The following is a 21,681-nucleotide window of genomic DNA, read 5'->3' on the forward strand; positions in this document are numbered from 1 at the left end:
AATTTTATAGCAAAAATGATCAGTTAAAAGATGAATAATTCGCTTAAACAAGATTAAAAATATAAACTCCGAATATAATTTGTTTAACTACTTCAATTTGGCAAGCTTATAAATGCATTTAACAATAGGATGTGTCACAAAAATTAGCCGCGCATGGTGGTGCCAGCCTGCAGTCCCAGCTACTCAGGGGACTGAGGCGGGAGATCATTTGAGCCCAGGTCGAGGTTGCAGTGAACCGTGATCGCACCACTGCACTACAGCCTGGGTGACAGACTGAGAACTTGTCTCAAGAAGAAAAAAAAAAAGGATATGTCATTTGTAAACCATTTTTTTCTTGCCCATAAAAAAACAGCCAGCACTTAATTCTCTCTCTCTTTTTTTTTTTTTTTTTTTTTTGAGATGGAGTCTCACTCTGACACCCAGGCTGGAGTGCAGTGGGGCGATCTCAGCTCACTGCAACCTCTACCTCCCGGGTTCAAGCGATTCTCCTGTCTCTGCCTCCCATGTAGCTGGGACTACAGGCATGTGCCACCACACCCGGGTAATGTTTGAATTTTAGTAGAGATGGGGTTTCATCATATTGGCCAGGCTGGTGTCGAACTCCTGACCTTGTGATCCACCCACCTCGGCCTCCCAAAGTGCTGGGATTACAGCCGTGAGCCACCGCCCAGCCACCAGCACCTAATTCTACTAATTCTACAATTCTACAGGGCCATAATGCTGAACCATAAAAATGAATTTTTAAAAAATCTAGTGCTATAATATTTAGGTGTCAAAAACTACCTTACTATGAAATATATGTACATACATACATACACATATATATAAAATAAATGGGGTATTTCATTAGTGATTTAATAAGTCTTACAATGTTTCTTTGTTATTTGGGTTAAGAGAGACCACTATAAAAGTAAAGATCCTGTAAACACTGAAAAGTAATACAGTGACTGAATTAGCCATAAAAAATATTCTAAAATAGTCTACTAGAATGTAAACTCCATGAAGGCAAGGAATTTTTTTTTTTTTTACTATTTTTGTCTATTGATGGATCTCCAGTGTCTAGAACAGCACCTTTCCCAGAGCAGGTGCTTAATAAATCTCTGTTGAATTAATAAATTTTTTTTGAATTAAAGTCAACAGTCCTGTGAACACCCAAGTTGTGTCTTTTAAGTAGGCCCAAGGCCCCACGAGTAATCACTGGTCCTCTGGCTCTTGCACAGAAGTTCGAGTGGGGCAATTCAGGCCCCAAAAGCTATTTTTAGAGCAAAAACTTCAGAATGATTTTCTACAAAGAACCAGAGAATTTAGTTCACTTCATTGGCATAGCACTGGCTGAGCTCAGTGAGAAACACCCCAGATTTTAATTGATGTTTCCATTTGTTAACTGTTGAATGTGAAACCATGTCATTCTAACATTGTTTCTTAAACCATTTCAGTCAAGAGTTTAATGGACCATTTGAAAATATGTAATATTTTACTGTCACAACAATTTGAATTTTCCTGTGTTTTTCTTATAGTCTAATACCTTGTTAATAATAACCCATAGCTACCAGGTATTAAACATTTACTATGTGCTCATTGAGATGGGTGCAAACATTCTCATAAAAATTTCACAATGACCCTTGAATGGGTATTATCCTCATTTTGTAACCTCAGGGAGGTTAAGTAACATACCCAAATTCCCCCAGGTGGTAGTGGAGCTGGAATTTGCCCTATTCTGTCTACCTTCAAATCCAGGTTCTTACTCCCATGGGCTACCTGTTTATCCACATACTACTAAGGGGAAACATTATGCTAAGTGATAAATATGGTTGGCCTTTTTTAAATATTTGAAATAATTTTGACGTGTAAACAATTGCTTATACTGCATGAAGTGGTAAAAAGACAAAGCATTTTCGGAGCCAAAGAACCTGAGTTCGAATCCTGTTTCACCAATGACTATCAAAGCATCCCTGCAAAAACCTTTCTGAATGGAAGTTTCTTTAAGTGTACACATCAAGATAAAAAACCAGATCTTCTCAGGGTGGTTGTGAGGGCTAAGTGACGTAATGTGGAGAGACAGTCTGGGATGGAGCCTGGCACAGGTGAGTGCTCTTTAAGCCTAAATTGCCTTCCTTCTAACGGATTTGCTAAATTGGCACTGTGCTGATTTTTATAAGTGTTTAGTTCATCCTTGTAATACCATAATTACAGAATATAATGACATTGCATTCTCTGCAACTACAAAGTAGAATTTATAAACTGATAGAATATGAGCTGGAAGAAGCTTTAGGAGCCATCTGTTCCAATCTCTTCCATTTCCAAATGAGGTCCAAAGAGCTTCAATGACTTGTTTCCAAGTTTTCACAGAAAGTTAATTGCAAAGACAGGACTAGATCTTGCGTCCCTCCCACCCCTACTCCTGCTATACCCTCCGCTTTTGCTTCACATTACACAGGCATGGCAACACATGTAATTTTCTAACAATTAAGCAGTATAAAATAACCTCAATTTAATTGCATCCAATTAACAAGCCAAATTAGCGTTTCATATGTACACTATTAAACTAGTTGTCTGCCTTCCAAAAGAAATAAAACACTGTTTCAAATAAATCTAGCGTTTTAGTGAACAAAGCTACTTACAGTTTAAATCACCTTTCCTATAATCTTCTTTATATGGAATTAGACATTAATCTCCATTTTAAAAGAAATATTTTCTGCAACTATCAGGATGAGAATTCACGCTATATTTAAGTAGCAAAATTTTCTCTCTCACAGAACACCTATGGTTTTCTATGATTTGTATATGTGTGTATGCACACGTGCAAACCTCTACACATATGCACGCTGTCAGATCCCTAATCAAATACAAACGAAGGTGTGTCTACATTTACCTACTGCCCTAGTTTCAAAAGTCCCACCTTTTTCCTAGGCTTCTGAACTCAAGTGAATCTGCCACAGTGCAAATAATAAGAGCTTCGATGATCTCCTGCTTTTTTCTTTTTGCAGAGAAAATGAAACCATTAAATAAATCTTTGCCAAACAAAGCACTGCATTTCAAATACACTGCATTACACTATCTGTCCAGTATTGTAATGATGTAGATACAGCTGGGTATCAATTAAAAAGCAGTATTCCAATTAACCACGAAATGAATCAGTGGCCCATTCCTTATACATGTATCCCTAAAAATATAATTACCTTGTAATTTTAACTATAAACATGTCTGCAAGTTGGTGTTTGATGGTCAACTTTCACTACTAATATTTATAAATATGTTCCGTAGTAAAAAAAAAATTATATTAGGTTAAAATAATAATGCAATACTTACAATGTTCAAACTGACAACCTGTCATACACATTTGGCCACATTTAACAAAATATTTTAATCACTTTTGTTACTTACTTTTGGAGTACTTTTAAACACATCAATTAACAGAATAAAAGAATTCATGTTATCATTCAGTAGGGGCAACTTTCATTACTTCTCTTTAGGATATTTTGGCAATCTGTCTCCTTGCCACCAAGATATTCATCCCATATACCCTCATAAGCTTTCTGAAACACACACTTTACAGCATCAGTTCTCTGCTCAAAAACCTTCAGTGATGTCCAGCTTTCTCTGCAGGTCTTCGAGGCACCACAAGATCTGGAGCTATGTACCTTCCCAGGCTCCCAACTCCTCCTCTGCCCTGGTACTATCCCTGTCCCCTCCCATCCCAGGTCAGAGTATGGGGAGCTCCTGCCTCCCTTCTTTACTCAATGAAATTCTACTTAACATTCAAGGTCCTCAGTAAAAAAAAGAATCACCTCCTCTCATAAGAACCCTCAAATCTTTCCATTTGGAAAAAAATCCTGCTTCCATTTATACTCTACTCCCAATTGTAAGTTTTAATAAAGTTTACTATAAGCCATATCTCTTCTACATTGTAAAATGTTTGAAGTTGGAAATCATCATCCTTTTATCTCTGTTGCTCATTCTGACTCTTGATCTGACTGCAGAGCCCAAGCTTGGAACTACTACATAAAATACTCTTTTTGTCACCTAAATTGAATCTCCTACATTATATAAATTATAAAACAGAAAAAAAAGTAATCAAATGATGCAGTGGACAAAATAAAGGAAAGTGATTTTCACTAACCTCTGTTTCTACTCTTTTGCTTCATATTTTCATGTCACACAGACCCCTAATCACATGGAAAGTAAGAAATCAGATCTAAATTTCTCCGAAGATCCTGATACTTGCAATCATGGGAGAAATTATTGGGATATTTGAATGTCTTAGCCCTTTGCTAGTTGTTTGAAAATATATAGATCTAGCTCGTGCAGGGCTCCAAAAATTAATTGGTTACTTCACACAGCGACCTTGTAAAGACTTCTGAATTGGTAGTTATTTATTAATTGAATCAGTGATGCTGGCTATTTTTGTTAACTGGAGCACCAAATAAGTATTTTTAGAACTTAAATTATTTGTTATTAAAAAAATCTGCAAATAATAATAGTTAATTTACAGGTAAGTCCTTCAAACTGAAGTCATTACATATAGAGTCATTAAAAATTCCAGGTGCTCCAAGACAATTGATGTGGAAGCACTGAGAAGAGACACGCGTTATGCACAAGGTTCTTCCGATTTCAAGGCCCTACCCCTCAAAATTGCCTCTCCAAGGATCAACCTGTAACATGATCATTTGGAGGGTCATGATGTGTCCTGATTTGCCAAAGGCACTCCTCACATATGTCAGGTTGGATAATCATTCCTGTGGTCAACCTTCCTTCAAGTCCCTGCATTACCTTTCTCTTGTTATCGGCCCCAATGGCTTGTTTTTAACTCCTGGAAGGAGCTCCTTTAGTGGTTCGGGTCATTATTTATACCCTGCGTGTCTAGCACAAGGCCTAATCTACAGGAAATACTTGTTGAATGACTGAGAGAGCGAACTGCATTGACCAACAATAATAGGGCACCAGTCGTAGTACTCTGAATAGAGGACTAAGATTATATGTGAGTGACAAGTCAAAAAGGTTGGCCCTGGGTACTTCCTGAACTTACTTCCATCGCTCTGCGACCCAGAAGTAGCAGGTGAGACCCCCTCTGCTTTCTGCCGAGAATCCCCCTCAGGCACATAAACATCATGTTCATCTCTTCCTCTCCCCAAAGCACTTTCTCCAATAGATCTAAACAATTAGATCCCAAATTTTAAGGAGGTTGGAAATCTAAAGTTATAGAAACTTGTAGAACAGATCACATGTCATAGAAAATACCTCAAATGATGAGTAATGGGAGTGTATGTTAAGACAGCACAAATTCGGCCTACAACAATAGTGACCCAAATATCAGGCAGTTCTGATTCTATTCTAAATGCAGTCACGAAGCCAGTTTAGGCCTGTGTCTATCTAATGTCGATATTCACGGTCCATCTCAGAGAAGCCAAAGATTGCACAGACCAAGAAAGCTGTGTTATCCTCTTTCCCACGACGATTTCAGAGTTGTAACACAATAATAAAGTGCTAAAATGTTTTCCCAAATTAGTTAATGGCATCTTATAGCTACAAATACTGGCTTACTCAACCTCTTTTTCATAAGCATTGCCATAAATATCATACAGAAAGCAATGCTTTTGATTGTGACTAAATACCAGGAACAAAGAGAAAATACTACTTCTCATACAATTACTTTAAAATAAACATGATCTTATTTTCATAAATTTTTCCTATTTCCCTTTAATCCTCTGTGTTCATCCCAAACACTGTAAATCCTACAGGTTTCACAGTACAGCCCTCACTTGAATATTCACTGAAGTTTAGCTCCATACTAATAAAGGATCTGCCTGTATGGTTAAAGCGAATCCATACACTCTGGATGGGTTTGAAGTTCCTTATGAAACCTTAATTTCATTAAGTTGAGTTAGCAGACTTCCTCTGCTCCTTTTTATAATATCGCTTTAAAAGTTGTAACAGTTAAATACCAAGTTTTAGCCAAAATATGAACTCATGATGAATTCACATCTAAATCCATGAACTGGAAGCATATCATTGAAATTTTCAGGTAGATATTTAAACTGTGAACTGTTTCTCCACCTACAGAACTAATGTATAGACCAACAGAGAGTTCCACTGATGCTGATCACGTACCAAAATGTGAAAACGGTGTTTATTTTTAACAAATAGGAGATGAGCAGCCTGTCTGATCCACAGCCATACATCCAGTTGACCTTAGCCACTTTTCCCTTCTGATAATAATTACATGTCAGTTATTAAATTACTTTACATCCTCATGGATTATACTTTCACTCATGCCAACTAATATTTTCTATCATTCTTCAAAATTACTTTTCCTATGTGAAGTTTTCAAATTGACTTTAGCTAATTACTGATAATAATTTAAAAACTGAAACCCAACCCAAATAGTGTACTTGTTATAATTCAAAAACTGAAACCCAATACAGTGTACAACACAGAGTTATTTGTTATTGCTGCTGTTAAAATGAGCCCTGCTTTGAAAAAAAAATGGCAAATTCTGGAATAAGATTTTTCATTTTAAATTAAATCAGCATAAAAGAGTCAACCTGATCTTCTGAATAGTGACAAAGTGCCAAAAGTGCAAGCAGACACATGCACCATTACTCCACAAGGAACGTCTCCATATATACTGTCCTCTGTTTTGTTTTCATGGTAACAAGAACATTCACAAACACATCTCATGCAAAGGAGCCTGATCAATCAAAATATTCTGCTGGTTAATCTTTCAATGTAATCAAAGTGCATTATTTTCCTATGTGATAATATACACATAGTAAATTTTTCACATTCCATGTTAAATAGGAATATAGAAATGTTTTATGTACTTCAGTGGTATTTTACCAAACACCTCTACAAGGATCTAACCAGTTAAAAATGAGTTAGATCTTACATTTGTAAGATCATTAGTATGCCACCATTCCCAAAATTGTCCCCAAATCAGTCACACATCAATTTATTCTTGAATACCCTTGTATAAATATAAGCCATCTCTAATAAAATTAGCCACATAAAATACAATCACTGTAACAAAAATACAGATGCCAATAAGCAAATTTTGTTTTATACCCGACCTACGCTCAACGCAAGAAATTGCCTCAGACAATGTTCAAAAGATTCATCATTGTAATGTAATACGTTTCTGTATGTAAGAAATATACTGCATATTTCAAACCTAGTGGTCAAAAGGGATTATGACACTTGAAACAAACACATTATCATTAAGTAAATACTGGTAAATCCCTTTCAGCTCACAATGCAAATGTACAGTTGTCATTTGGTACTGTGACTCCTAAGGGTTCCACAGGGAATGTTCTCTTAATAATGAAAATGATACCCACTTTAGTCACAGAAAGGGCATTTCTGTTCTGATAAACCATTTGGCCTAGATCCTAAAAATCAAACCCAATCTACTCATTCCACAATCTACTTTGTTAAAATTCTGCTTTTGGCACTCTTATAAGGTGAAAAAGCAATGAGGCATTTGCTACATATGTAGCAAATATATGTGATCTATATGTGCAAATATTTAAAATAACTTGGTTTGCTCAAGGACAAATATCACCAAATATTACTATATCACTGGAGGAAACGTTTCTAATAAAGTTAAATGGCCTTTTTCTAGGAGGACAGATCATTGCAAATTTAATTAAAATGGATCTTATTAATATTTCAAGTAATTTCTGGGCTTGATTATGCACTACAAAAGAAACAACTGTACTGAGGAGAAAAATCAATAGCCCTTGACTAGGGCTCTGGGTATGCTAGAAAAACACAGATCTCTTGTGAATTATTGAGGTCTAGCTTTAGGGTTGGGGGCGAGTACCAATATTCATTTGGAGGTAAATTGAGTTATTTTTAAAATGGCAGAAAAGGAAGGAGAAAAATCAGTTCAAATTTTCCATTATAATGAAAGTACAGGAAACAAGCCTTTCTATATTCATTTTAGGCCTAAATAACTCTGCAGAGAATAAGGGTTTTGCAATGTCAGTTGCACACACAACTTCCTGTGTGAATGCTAAGCCATCACAGGTGTCCTAAGGCCTCCAGTGAAACCTATTATCAAGAGATTCCTCTGGTCTCCTCGAAGTCATCCCCAGCGCCCTCCATCCGCCGCCCACACATTATTGCTTCTCTCCTCCAAGTGTCTTGATTAAGGACCCTCTCTCTTCTCCGCACTCCCGAGGTTAAAGTGCCCCCGTTCACTTGGTGTAGCTGGTTACAAGCTTTCCCGTTAGGGAGGACTAGTGCCTGCAGTCCTTTTTAGTTAGATGCTTTTAAGTCAGAGATGAGAGGAGCCACTTGAAGAAACCCTCCTTCCCTTCTTCCTTTCCCCCACTGGGAACCAAGTCCCTGAAGGACAACACCCAGGGACGCTTCCTGACCTTCTATCCCCTCACCCAATTTGGGCTTGGAGGGTTGGGGTCGCATTTTCTCATGTCCTCTGCTGCACTGGATGTGTTATGTAAGAGGGACAGAACGCGGGAGGCACATGCGTATAAAGCGCACCGATCTGTGATAACACCTGGGGTAGCAGAGCGGATCTGGAGTCCACCCCCCCACCAAATACGACAGACCCCACACATGCACATCAGCACCCCCTCCCCCACCCACCCACCCACACACACGCACGCACACACGCACACACCCAGAGCAATGTTTTCCTGTCTCACCCCTACCAGTACCAGAGGCACAGAATGGAAAGGCGGGGGATGGGGGTGAAAGGAGGTGAAAGAGGAGGAGGAGCAGCAGCAGCACATCTGCTTTGATAGCAGCCGGCAGTGCCGCCGCGGCAGAGAGCCCCTCGTTAACCCCCTTCCTGTGGCTGCACCACGTCATGGAACATTCCCGGAACGGGCCAACGTTCCACCCACTTCAGGGAACAGACATAAAGGCGCAGACCCAGTTCCCCACAGTGCACAGCCCAAACACACATGTCCCTTCCCGATCCCCGGCCAGACGGACAGACAAACACGCATGCAAACCGCCCCCACCCGTCTCCACGCGCCCGGGTCCAGCCGGCAGCGGCCAGAGCCGCTCTGCCGCCGGTGCACCCGCAAGGCGAGGGCGCCTCCGCCTGAACCTTCCATCGAGACAGTCCCCTCCTTCCTCGCTTCCTTCCTTCCTTCCTTGCCCGGGAGGTAAAGGGAGTCACTGAAATGCCCAGAGCCAGCGCCTTCGCTGCGCTCGCTCGGCCGCAGGCCGGCGGCCCGGGCCTCGCGCCGCCAGCCCGCCCGGCCGCCTGCGCCGCGCGCCGCGGCCCCCTCCCCCGCTACCTGACAACGGGCCGCCGCCGGCCGCCGCAGCCGCAGCGGTGGCCGGGCCGTGCGCGCCGGTGCACGTCGCTCATTAGTAAGCAGGCACATTCCTGCCTCCAGCGCTCCCGCGCGGCCCCCTCCCCCCAGGACATTACGCAAAGCAGCCTCCCCTCATCTGCATAGATCCGCGGCCAGGGTATTCCCCGCATTTCCCCACGCGCCCGACACCCCTCCCGCGGTCTCCCCCATCCCCGCCCCCTCCGACCCTCACCCTCGGGCCACCGGGAAAGGGCTGGGGGCACGCGCCGGGGAGCGGGGGACGGAGTTCGGCGGCGGCGATTCCAATATAAAGTGAAACAAGCTCCCAGCGCCGAAGGAGGCAGGAAAAACCCAGCGTCCAGGCCACTTACCGAGCCGAGGAGGGACCTAGATTCCCGCCGCTCCGCTCTCGCGGTGGCCGGTCCGCCCTCCGCGCACCCCGAGGCTGCACCCAGCACCCCAGAGGCGAGACGTGGAGGAACGCTGTGAACGAGCCGGGAGACCCTCCAAGTTGCTCTGGGCTCCGGGGAGCGTCAAGGTCCAAGACACAACTTGGCAAAGACTTGTGCCACAGTCACCGAAGATGTTTGTGCGGAGACCCTCCTGCGGGGAGCGACGGCGCTCGGCGGCGCCCCGCTCTCCTCCTCTCCACCCCCTCACCTCCAGCCCGCCTCCCGCCGGCCGCCCGCCTCCGGGCCGCGAGCCCCTCGGGCAGCTGTCAGCTCCCGGCCGCCGCCGGGTGACAGGGGCGGGAGGAGGGCGCGACGCGGCGGCCCGAGCCCCAGCGGGCGAGGGGGATCCTCGCAGCCGCGGCGGCCGCTCACCTGGAAAGTCACCGCTGAGGAGGAGGAGAAGGAGGACGGGGAGGAGGAGGGAGAGGAGGAGGGGGAGGAAACCCCCCTGGTGCCCTTGTTCTCGCTGCCGCGGCGGCCGCTCCTCGCCAAGGCTGAGCGTGTCTGGTGGGGGGTGTCTGGTAGCATTTCCTTAAGGACAGAGGGAGGGCGGGCGCGGAGGGAGGGAAGAGATCCCGACCGCCAGCCCAGGCTCCTCTTGCCTTTATTTATTTTTCTGACACTGTACGGAGATGGGCCCGGGGCAGGGGCCGCCAGGCTCAGGCGGGAGCCGCGAGGCCCGGGCCGCAGCTGTCTGCGTGCGGGAGCCGCAGCGGCCGCCTCCCCTCCCGGGCTGTGGACGCACCGGGTTATTCCTGGCAGCGCCTCCCCGAACAGAAGTTACTAGGAGGAGTGCGCGGCGAGGGCGGACGGGGGGAGAGGCGGAGGGAGGGAGGGAGGAAGAGGGAGAGACTCAGCCAGAGACGTCATCGGATCCCCCAGCGCGTCCCAGGGAGGGAGGCTGAACCAGAAAAACCAGTCTGGAGCCAGTGAGCTAGAGAGGGATGTGCGGCGCGCGGGGCGACGGGGGAGGGAGGCGGTCGGGAGGGCAGAGCCGGGCCCCAGGGCTGCCGCTGCGGGCGGGGAGATCGCGGCCGCGCACTCGCTCGGTCGGAGCGGGGAACTCCCCGGAGAGCCGGTCTCTACTTGTCATGCAAAAAAACTTGGGCATCTCTAGGAGCCTGAGAATTTCCTTTAAGGATGTGGAAACCTCCTCCGTCCCCACCCCTTCCCCATTTCCCAGAGAATCGTTGTCTGCCTTCCTGACGAACGGAATTGTATAATTAGTAGTGCCCTTAGATTTGGAACGAATACTCCGGATCCCTGGCCTCTCCTCGCCCCTGCCTCTACTTACAATTATGTTATCGGTCAAGAAAAGCAAAATCAGACTGTGGCTCCCGCCTGGGTTTCTGGAGCTTTGTAGTGTTTTACTAGCACTTTCCATGCCCCTGCGGGCGCGCGAACTATTCACGTGCTCCAAACGCCCGGATTGCCTTCCCTGAGGTCACTCACCAGGGTGCCCCCGGCGCCCCCAGTTCGGGGACCGCGGCCCGCCCTCGCCAGGAGATTCAAATAGGTGTGGGCAGCGGCGCGAAGAGCAGCTGCCGGTTTCCTGGTGGGCCGCGCTGGAACCTCGGGGCGAGCTGCCACCTTCAGCCTGTGCGCTTCCCTCTCCATGGAAGGGACCGGAGTTGAAATCACACCCAACCCTGGGAGAGCGGGGCCGGGGGGCGGGGGAATCCCAGGCGAGTGGGAGCCGAAGCTCTGGGCTTCCTCCCCGGCCGGGCGACACCCGGGGGACACCGGGGCTCCCTCGGGCTGTTACCCTGCCTGTGTGGACTGGTGTGCACCCTCGGGGGAGGTTCCCAGGGTGCCACGGTGCCCGAGCGCGACGAGTGACTGCTGGGCCGGGCCGGGGCCCGGAGCGCCTCCTCCGGGTGGTCTCCCCGCCGAGCGGGGACCGCGCGCAGCACCTCTCGGGCGCCCCAGCCCCCGCACCCTGCCGGGCCGAGCCGAGATCTCAGGACGCCGCGGGCCCCAGCGGTCCTCCCCACCCCCTGGCCGCGCCGCCGCCCTGCCCGGGGCGGAGTAAACAAGAGACGCGCAAGATTTGACCTGGCGCGACCCGGCTTTCTGGCCGGGGTTCCCCCTGAGCAGGTGACTCCGTGGGAGGGGTGGAAATGAGTCTCTGGAATTCCAGGCCAAAGACAATAACTGTGGTTCTGCTTTTAAAGCAGGTATTTCACCAACAACTGCGGAATGTTTTGTGTCTCCAGTTTCAAATTTCGCGGAAAGGGACCAAATGTCAGGACATATAAAATATCCCCTTCTCTTTTCATTAAAAATGAGTCCATTACAAAGGAAGGGCAGCCCCTTAATGCCTGCGAGAATAGCGCTGCTGGTTTCATTTTTGTTTTGTTTTGTTTTGTTTTTCATTCTGACCCACAGTCGGTGTATTTTTGAGGTCCCTATGCAGTGGCGACAGTGCCGTGAAGGGCAACTCTGCAAAATAAAGCGGTGATACATTTTTTAACCGATTTTTTTCTCAGAGGAGAAAAATCTGAACAATTTGGCATAAGTTTCACTTTGTCCTTCTCTTAGGTTGATCTCATTTAAATTCAGGGCCTACTTCCACTTAAGCAACTTCTTCTTTCATTGTATAGGTTCTTTAATATCCAGCCTTTTTGAACTTAACTTGAAGCCTTTAATTTAAAAAACTGTCCCAATCATCATTTTCTTTTAAATGTATGCCGTTGCATTTTAAACATCCATTTAACACACAAAATGTGATTTTTGAAATTTTTTTTCACTTTCAAACCCACCGGCTACATACTCCCAGAGAGCATTTTATTTAATTGCTTAATAGAGAAGATTAAGCAGTTTCTTTAAGAATCCAATTTCCCTTCAACAAACACAACAGCAGCTGCCCAAGCTCCCAGAAACTAAGCAAAGGCAAGTAGCAGGCAACGTTTTGCTTCACTAGAATGAATGTTAGTTGAAACCTTAAATACCTCTTTAAAAGACTAGATTAAAGAGAATAATGGGAATATTAAGATACTCCGGTAGTTAGTTAAAATATTTTTTAAGGAAAACCAGGCAGATATACATCTATTTTGATGATTTGATCCCACCTTCAAAGAGGATCCCTGAAAAGAGTTTTAGTCAAAATCTGACAAATTTTAAATAATTACTTTGTTTCAGCGTCATGACGATGGAAAGAAGATAGCCCGGGTTGAGTTGAAGTAAATTAAAAATATTATGAATATGTGTAACTAGGTGACATCCTCTCTGCTGGGAAGAATCCTTTTTTTTTTTTTTCTGGTGACAGGATCTTGCTCCATCACCCAGGCTGGAGTGCAGTGGCATGATCTTGGCTCACTGCAGCCTCTCCCTTTCAGGCTCAAGCAATCCTTCCGCCTCAGCCTCCCGAGTGGAGGGGGAGCCTCTGCAGATCTGGAGCAAATCAGCACCAGCCACTCCAGAGCCTGACCTACATAGGACTCAGAAAGCATTGTCTATTGTGATTGATTATTCCTGTGGTCAGTCCCAATGGCCTACTGATTGGGGGTTTCTCTCCAAAAGGCTGCATGGCTTTTCATCTCTAAGTGAATCTCCTTTATAACCCATATTTTATGTCTATAAGCCAAACGTGCTATCCATATTTAGTCAATGTCCAGTTGCTTGCATGTAAGGGCAATAGAGTAAGCAGAAAACTCTTCCCAGAAAGCCCGCAAAGACAAAACTAGTATTGGTAGAAAACTGGGCATGCAGCTCTAAGAAGCTCTGTGGGAAGTGAGGCTGGGTGGGGCACAGCTGCCCCAGCCTGGCACCCATATGGAGCATCAGCAAGGAAGTAGGAAATTTCTTTTCATCATGCATCCTCCTTATCACTTCTCAGTTTCAAAGGGAAAGAGAATTTGGTAATCTGCATTTTGAGACATTAAGAAAGTAAAATAATTAATGGCTACATGGTTGTATGGCATTTTTCAGAGTATGGCATTTTTCAAAGTATTGTCAGAAAATCACTTCGAACTGAAATTACTTTCATTCAAAAATATTTATTGAATGCCGGCTATGTGCCGAAGGTTCTTAAGATACATCAGTGAACAAATCAAAGTTCCCTGCTTTCTTGGAGCTTGCATCCCAGTGGGAGGAGAGGATTTGGAGGAAGAAAGGGATAGACAATAAATGTAAGTAATAAATTATATAGGACTTTGAAAGGTAAAATATTTGGGGGAAAAACATAAAATAGGGTAAAGGATATAGGTGGGGTGAGGGTTGTCCTGATGCTGTATTAAATAGGAACATCGGAGTAAGACTTGTTGAAAAGGGAGATTTCTGCCATGGTTTGAAGGAAATACCTGGAGATATCTGGAGGACAGAGCTTTTCACATGGAGGGAACAGCCAAGATACAGCTCCAATACCTGGAATTTTTATAGACATCAATGGTAATGGTGTGGCTAGAATAAAATGAGACAGCCAGTGAACAGAAGGCCTCTCAGGTCACTGTAAGAATTCCAGAGAAGCTTCATAAAAGGCAAATTTTGGGCCTTTATCACTCAGCCCCATGGAATCTGAATCCTTGTGGGCCCAGGACTCTGCATTTTTAACATGTAAAGCAGTTGTTACTTACATATTCTCAAGCACAAGACCTCCTGCCACAGAGCATGGAACCTGATGTATCCAGGCAGGAGAACTGGGTACCAGGAGACACTGTACATGAAGCTTCCAGAACCAGCCATGTCCATCTTACTAATCAAGACCCTGTCTGTTAAATCTGCAGCTCAAATGACTTTAAGGAAAAATGGATTTCATTGATTCACATAACTATCACTCAAGGACTAACTTTCAACATAGTGAGCTCCTGAGGCTCAAATATTATTACCCCGTAAGGCCTTCTCCATCTCTGTTCTTATCTCTCTGCTTCACTTTGCCCTTCAGGCAAACATTCTGCAGGTTGGTGGCAGCATTCCCAGATTATCTTCTTCCTAGATAAGCAACACAGCAGGAAAAGACCTTCTTTCCAGATAGCTCAGGCAGCCTTAGTCATGTCATTGCACCTGAACCACTTGCAGGGCTTGGGTGGAGTGATCTGATTTGGTCATGACTAGACCTGAAGAGGAGAAGGTCCTCATGGGGAAAAAAAAAAAAAAAAAAAGGCTGTTCCCAAAAGAAAGGAGTCTTGCAGACCAGGGGGCGGAAAGTATCCACTATATCCCTTAAGTCTTTTGGCTTAGGTTTCCCTATTTTTTATAACTAGGGATTTAGTCAAGATGATGTGCCTAATTCCCTATAAATTCTATATAAATCATTGTAATAAATCCCCCCCATAAAATTGTGCAAAATGAATTAACTGGCATGCCATTCTCTGAGATAAATTTATGGTACTATAAATAAGACATTAAAGGGGTTACCTGCTATGGGATTCTGATGAATAAATAGAATATAGCCTTAGGTCTTAATAAAGAGTAATGACTTAGAACTGCCTTTCTGATTTCTCTTGCTTCCTACTTATCTACTTTAATTAGTATATGGAGGAAAATTAAGCAGTGTCATGATTCACGTGATGTTAAGAATACATAGGTCCCCAAAAATTAGTTGAAGAAAAGAATTTGGAGGGAAAATCTGCATGTCTGTTGAATCGTCAATAGGATACAAATCCAGTCATTCTAATGTAAAGTCTTTTTATCCCACTTTACATCCTTTGGCTGAGGAGTGGAGCGAGATAGTGGTAATGAAGGACTGACCAGCCAGAGCCATACTGTGATTCAAGATGACATCTGTTAGGATTGAAGGATAAAGTGCTTATCCTCGTGGGTTTTACAAGGCACACAGAGCGTGCAGACATCCAACTAACCAAATGTCACCTTGTATTCCAGAGTTGCTCAGAATATATTCCAAAGACCACTTGTAGCAGTATCTCTTGAAATGCTCAATTAAAAGCCTGGGCTACCCCCTAGATTTATAAAATCAGAATCCTCAAAATTAGGGCCTGGGAAACTCCATGTGAATAAGATCCCCAATGACTTCTATTCTCATTAAAGTTTGAGAAGCATCCCTTTACATACAATTTCTAGTTCACTTTGTCCCTCAGATTGAATGGGGGCTGGCTGGCTGAGAACTCCCTTCTTCCCTGTTTGTCACATTCTTCAGGTTTCACGTGATCCTTTATGACAAGTTGGTCTCTTTTTCTCCTTTAAAGATATTCATGTGGCTCTTATTTTAACCAGATTTCTTCTGTACAAAAAATATGTCAGGAAAGAAATGAGCCCATGAATGATCCAGCCCTGGGGATGAGAAGGGTGGAGGGGGAGGAGGGAATGGTGGGTACAGAATATAGGAATGCATAGAGGGTGGAAGGGGAGGGAGAGGTCAGCTGTGGGGATGAGCAAGATGCAAGCAAACTTTGATGGTTTTCTAGCTTAGCTTAGGACCAACCCTGCCCATAGTTTATGGAAGGATACTGCGTGTTTCTTCAGTCCAATCTGCTGTGAAATGCTTGTTATATTCTAGAGAATGCTCAAGGAATGCCAAGTCAGGCCTTTATTCTGAGGAAGCTCACTGATGTCTCACAGATAACCTTCTTAAAGATGAACAAATATCAGATAAAGGAACAGCCAGTAAGACTGTCCAGGATTACTAATGCCTGAACTGCCACCTTAGATACAGGGAAATGTAGGCTTATAATACAATGTTAGCAATTTAAGAGCACCGTATTAGCATCATCCCTCATCCTACTTTCTTCCATCACCCTCCCCCAACTCCAAAATTGGTTAGAACTGAAATTCCTCCGCTTAACAGTCACTGCTTGGGGTTAAGGCTCTGCCTCTGTAGAAATCTTCCCGTACAAGCTAACTACAAGTGGTAGGCTCTTCTTATCCTAAGCTCTTAATCAGTCATTAACTTCTTATGAAAGATTAATTTATTAGATTGCCTTACAGAGTGACAGCTAGCTTAGTGATCAGATTGATTTATCTTGACAAAGCATAGAATGGCGATAATGTAGGAAGGTCTGGAGGGGGAGTGAGACAGAGAGATCCAAAGCTTGGACCAGACTGACATGGGCACACTAGGGCAACTAGGAATAGGATACAAATTGAAGGGGAAAGGTGTGAAAAGATGAAGGAAAAGGCAAACGCAAAAGCCACCATCTTTAGACACAGAGGATGCCTGTGCTCAGGGCCTGTGGAGGGGGGTGTGACGATCCAGGCTTTTTAGGCAGAAGCTGGGTGGCTCTGTCAGCCCAGAGTACAGGTGCTAGTCCTGACCCTGAGCTAGCAGGAGACCTGGGTCCCCTCTCTCAGCCTCCACTTCCTCATCAAGCAACTGGGGGATTCCCTTTCATTCATAAGATTCTGAAATAGAAACTCCTAACAATCTAGCAGGGACAGAGAAGGGGAAAAGAAGAGAGGGAGGCATGAAAGAGAAAAATAGCAGAGAGAGCTTATCAAAGTCCAAATCCCTCCCAAGCTCTTGCAGTGGTTTCTTAGGGTAAAACATCAATTTCCAATGTTAAAGAAATGAGAGTATATGGGCAAGGGATAGTAGGGGGTTTCAGAGAATAGTGATTTTGGTTTAAACATAGGCCATACAAATTTGGTATATTATATGGTCAGAAAGGAGAAGTGTTGTTTCTCATTGTCAGCCATAAAACACTTTGGGAAAAATGTATTTTTCCTGACTAGTACCTAAGTCCTTGAACTTTTAGAATTCCTGAGAACAGTGACTTGACCCACTCCCAATTTATCTATTGATGTGATATCTGGTAGATCGGACCCTCTTTTATATAGGTTTGAACCTTGAGTTTAGGGTAGTAAAACAAAAAAAGTCAAATAGTTGTCACTAAGTTTGTGCTGTGATTCAGGCTCTGACCTAGAAATTCTATGTAAAATAAGGTAGCAAGTTGGAAGCATTGAAGAGAAAATGTGCAAGTAGAGGATATTATTTCTGATCCAGAGAAGGCTGCTCTCAGCAAAGAAGATAACAAAATTATGCAGATACGAAGCAGGGTGGGTTTACTTAGCTGTTACTGGGGTAACAACAGAGTCATCGCTGAAATAATCCCACTCAGTCATCCATGTGCTTCATAAACCCAAACAACAGAGAGACTAGTGTGTCATAGCAATACGCCTTGTGTAAGAGGAAGAAGAAATCCATGATCTGTTTAGAAAGATTTGCACAGCAAATCAAACTCATTTTAAAATACTTTTTACTCAAAATATTCAGCTACTTGAAAAGTCCACTTATATAGATGAGTCTGCTCCCAGTGATTCTGGTGAGTATAACAGTATTAGAAAGTTAATTATTTGTTTTGTATCTTTTTTAAAAAGATTTTTTATAAAGGAACTACTTACTCAGTATGTCATTTCCCATTGACATTCTTGTATATGTAGATGAATATGTCAATACCTTCTGTTCTGGCAAACTGATATGCTCCAGGTCCCTCTAGTGCCCTATAATTATATCTATCATTGTTTTATAATCATTTCTGTTGCACTGTACTGTGGGATGCTCAACTAGCTGAGACTGTGCCAATGATGTGTGGTGTTGAATAAATATTCTGAGTTTTAAAGTTAGTGTTTTACTCCTGCCTTCTTATCTTTTCCTGGGCTCTGTGTATAGGCCATGGCACTGCCACTGAAATATGTGAGACTCCCTTTGCTAAATAACATCTTAAATAATGACACGGGTGGGGGCATATTTCAAAACAGACCTGTGTTTAAAAAAAAATGTAGCCTTGGGGAGGTAAGTTGTTCTGTTGTTATTACATCTGTCCTTCAAGGCAATGATTATTTTCCAACAATCAAATTTTTGCCAGGCGTTTAAGGATGCCTGACCCACGCACCACTGGTACAAAGCTCAGCAAATGTCATGTGTGTAAATCAGCCCTTGATGAATTGACAAAAAGGCATTTTTAAAAATGTGGGTACCCAATGTAAACAAATCATAAGTGTACAATTATCTTAATTTTGGCATATATTTGTGTGAGTGTAACCGTTACTCTGAAAAAGATGGAGAATATTTTTAGGATTACAGAAGGCTCCCTTGTACCCCTTCCCACAGGGTACCCCTGAGATAATCTGTGTTCTAACTTCTAGGTTAGTTAGAAGGTAGGTTTTTGAGCAAAGACATGTATGTATATATGCATGCATGCACGTATGTATGTATTGATTTTTAAAATAACGTTTCAAGTAACCATGTGCTAGACCAAGTTTGAAAACTAGAGATACAGGAGTGATCAAGGCAGATGAGGCCTTTAGGTTCTATGGGCCTCACATTCTGGTTGAGAAACTGATAGAAAACAAATTTACCAAGAAGACAGTTTCAAATCATGAAAAATGGCAAGAATAAAACAAGGTAATTGATAGGCAATAAATAGGTAGGTAGGGTAATATTGGATGAGGGTAGAGGTATCTGCAGGGTTGACATTTGGGCTGAGAACTGAATGAGGAAAAGCAGGGAAAAAGAGCCCCAGAAAGAGAGAACTGAAAGTGCAAAAGCCCTAAGCCAAGGAGAAGCTCTGTGCCATGAGGAACTGAAAGGCCAGTGTGGCTGGACATGGAAGGTGGGGACTGCGGAGGAGAAAGTCCTAAGAGATAATGTAAGAAAGGCAACCAGAATGAACCAGAGGAAGATGCCTTTGTGGGCTAGATGAGTTTTGAGGAAGGGGGTAGACATTGGGGATTACAAAATACATATATCTTATGTGTTCTATTAATTAATTAAAAAAACTTTTCCCAGAAACAACCTTCAGTACATAAGTAATGGCTGCTGGATATAACTTGCAATTGGGTGGCAGGTCAGCAAGGAAAGAATTCCAAATAGAGGACTTTCTGAAAGCCTAATTATATATATTGAATGTAACAAAAGGAAAATAGTTTTTAAGGTAGCAAATCCTAAAGAGAATTTAGATTATGTGGGTGCTATTCTTCAGATTTTTCTATGGTTAATTAGGGAGAGCTGGGAAACACACAATGCTGCCCACAGCTCTGCCAACCCATTATGGGCACCTCTAATTTCAGATAAGTGAAGCCCTTGGTTACCACCCCCAGCTTGTCTTAGAACATCCATTGTATTATCAGAGTAGATGAGTAAAAATAATAGCCTTCTGAATATCTATAAAGGGTACCTTTCTCTTATTAGTAGATAGTTACAAGTTTAAATCACATCTCCATGTTAATGAAGCAACTCGCAAATTTACTTTGCTCTTGAAAATCCAGTTTTTCAAATTTTCTGTTTTACACAGAAAATGTGATATTTAGCTGAGTGGCTTAGTTAGAGCATTAAGTGCTAGATGTATGTAACTTTAAAAATTAGTAATTATGTAAAATCTTAAGGTGTATATATAGATACATATATGTATCTTCTCTCTAGTAAGTATCATGTGTGCACTTGTCATTTTAAAAAACATTTCTAGCAGTGTATATTGATCCAAATATATATAAACTTAAAGATATGGTAAAAACGAATAACCAATTGGCATCTTTAAAATTCACCCTTCATTAAATGAAACCATGATGTTATTTTAAAAAAACGATAATATATATATAACGGGAAATATTAAATGTCGTGGCCTGGGCAAAATTTGAAGAAGAAAAAATATCAAGACAATTGCATTTAAGTTTCCAACAAGAGATTACATCACTAGGTTTATTGTATTTATACAAATATAATAGCAATGTTTGCAAAATGTCCCTAAAATTCCTGAGTGAAAGCAGAAATGAAGAACATTTGCATGATTATAAATATCAGGATATCTGAAAGCATAAAGATATTTGGTTGAGTTTTTCCATTGTCATCCAGATTTCATTATGTAGAACAAATTGAAAGCTTCTTATTGTTTTGGTGTTTCAGAACTTAGCAAAGGGGCTGCCACTCATTTCAGCTTTTTTCTTAATTATTCCAGGGTTCCATGAACTGCTTCCTCTGACATGAGATCTAACAAGGCTAAGGACTAAAATGCAGTTGTTTACAGGGTAAGTAGGAGGCCGTCCTGAGCAGGACAAAATCAGCAGAGAGGAGACAGTCCTATGCCTTCGAGAGGCAGTCTGCTGATACTGTCATGATGTCTAGTGACAGACCAGAGATCAAAACCCAACACCCTCATTTACCTGACAGTGATTTGGCCAATCACTTAACATCTCTAAGAGCTTCATTTTCCTACAAAATTGAGACAATAGTATTTGTTTCATAGTGTTACTGTCAGGGTTAAATGTTATACATTAAGCATTTAATATATGCTACTTGTTTATCTAAATATTCATGGTCAGGCACTAACTTCTTATGTGACTCTGAGCAATGCATTCATCTCTGTACCTGTTTCCTCATCCATAAATTGTGGGTTGAACAAGGTGAGCCGTAAGTTTCGTTCCAACTTCAATATTCTACAATTCTTGCAACTTGTATGGCCTCAGTTTTCTTATATTTATAATGGGCATAAGAGTACCTACCTCACAGAATTTTTGAGAGGATAAAATGAATTAAGACAGGTAGAAATTCTTAGAACAGTGCCTGCCACATTGGAAGTGCTTAATATGTATTAGCTGTGATGATGATGTTAATGATGAAGATGATGATGACCCCATTTGCAGATAGTATGGCAACCATAAAACATTCAGTATCAGATTGATTACATTCTCTTATTTTCCAAGTCAATGCCAGAGCTACCAAGATTTTATTCTTTAAAGGTTCTTCAAGACTAAACTCTTTTTACATGATATGATTATTACACATTGTATGTCTGTATCAGAACAGCCTGGCCAACAACGTGAAACCCCATCTCTACCAAAAATACAAAAATTAGCCAGGCATGGTGGCACGCACCTGTAGTCCCAGCTACTCGGGAGGCTGAGGCAGGAGAATTGCTTGAAGCCAGGAGGCAGAGATTGCAGTGAGCTGAGATCGTGCCACTGCACTCCAGCCTGGCAGAGCGAGACTCCATCTTAAAAAAAAAAAAAAATCATGTACTCCATAGATATGGGGTGCCTACTATGTACCC

At 42.8% G+C, this 21,681-nt stretch overlaps 1 protein-coding gene across 8 annotated transcripts in view; it reads right to left on the minus strand.

Moving 5' to 3' along the window:
• Positions 1 to 10,747, minus strand: part of HIVEP2 (HIVEP zinc finger 2) — a 194,424-nt gene extending 183,677 nt beyond the window's left edge. For 3 of the 8 annotated variants that reach the window (XM_063666670.1, XM_063666669.1, XM_063666674.1), the window contains exon 1: positions 9,662 to 9,983. The gene's annotated coding sequence lies outside the window, so the exon portion shown is untranslated. Of the gene's footprint in view, positions 1 to 8,987; positions 9,106 to 9,269; positions 9,385 to 9,661; positions 9,984 to 10,114 lie in introns of those variants that run through there. The other 5 variants (XM_054490309.2, XM_063666671.1, XM_063666668.1 and 2 more) reach the window with 4 other exon arrangements.
• Between the last annotated feature and the right edge of the window lie 10,934 nt (positions 10,748 to 21,681).

Source organism: Pongo pygmaeus, chromosome 5 (assembly GCF_028885625.2).
Source record: "Pongo pygmaeus isolate AG05252 chromosome 5, NHGRI_mPonPyg2-v2.0_pri, whole genome shotgun sequence".
NCBI classification, from domain to species: domain Eukaryota; kingdom Metazoa; phylum Chordata; class Mammalia; order Primates; family Hominidae; genus Pongo; species Pongo pygmaeus.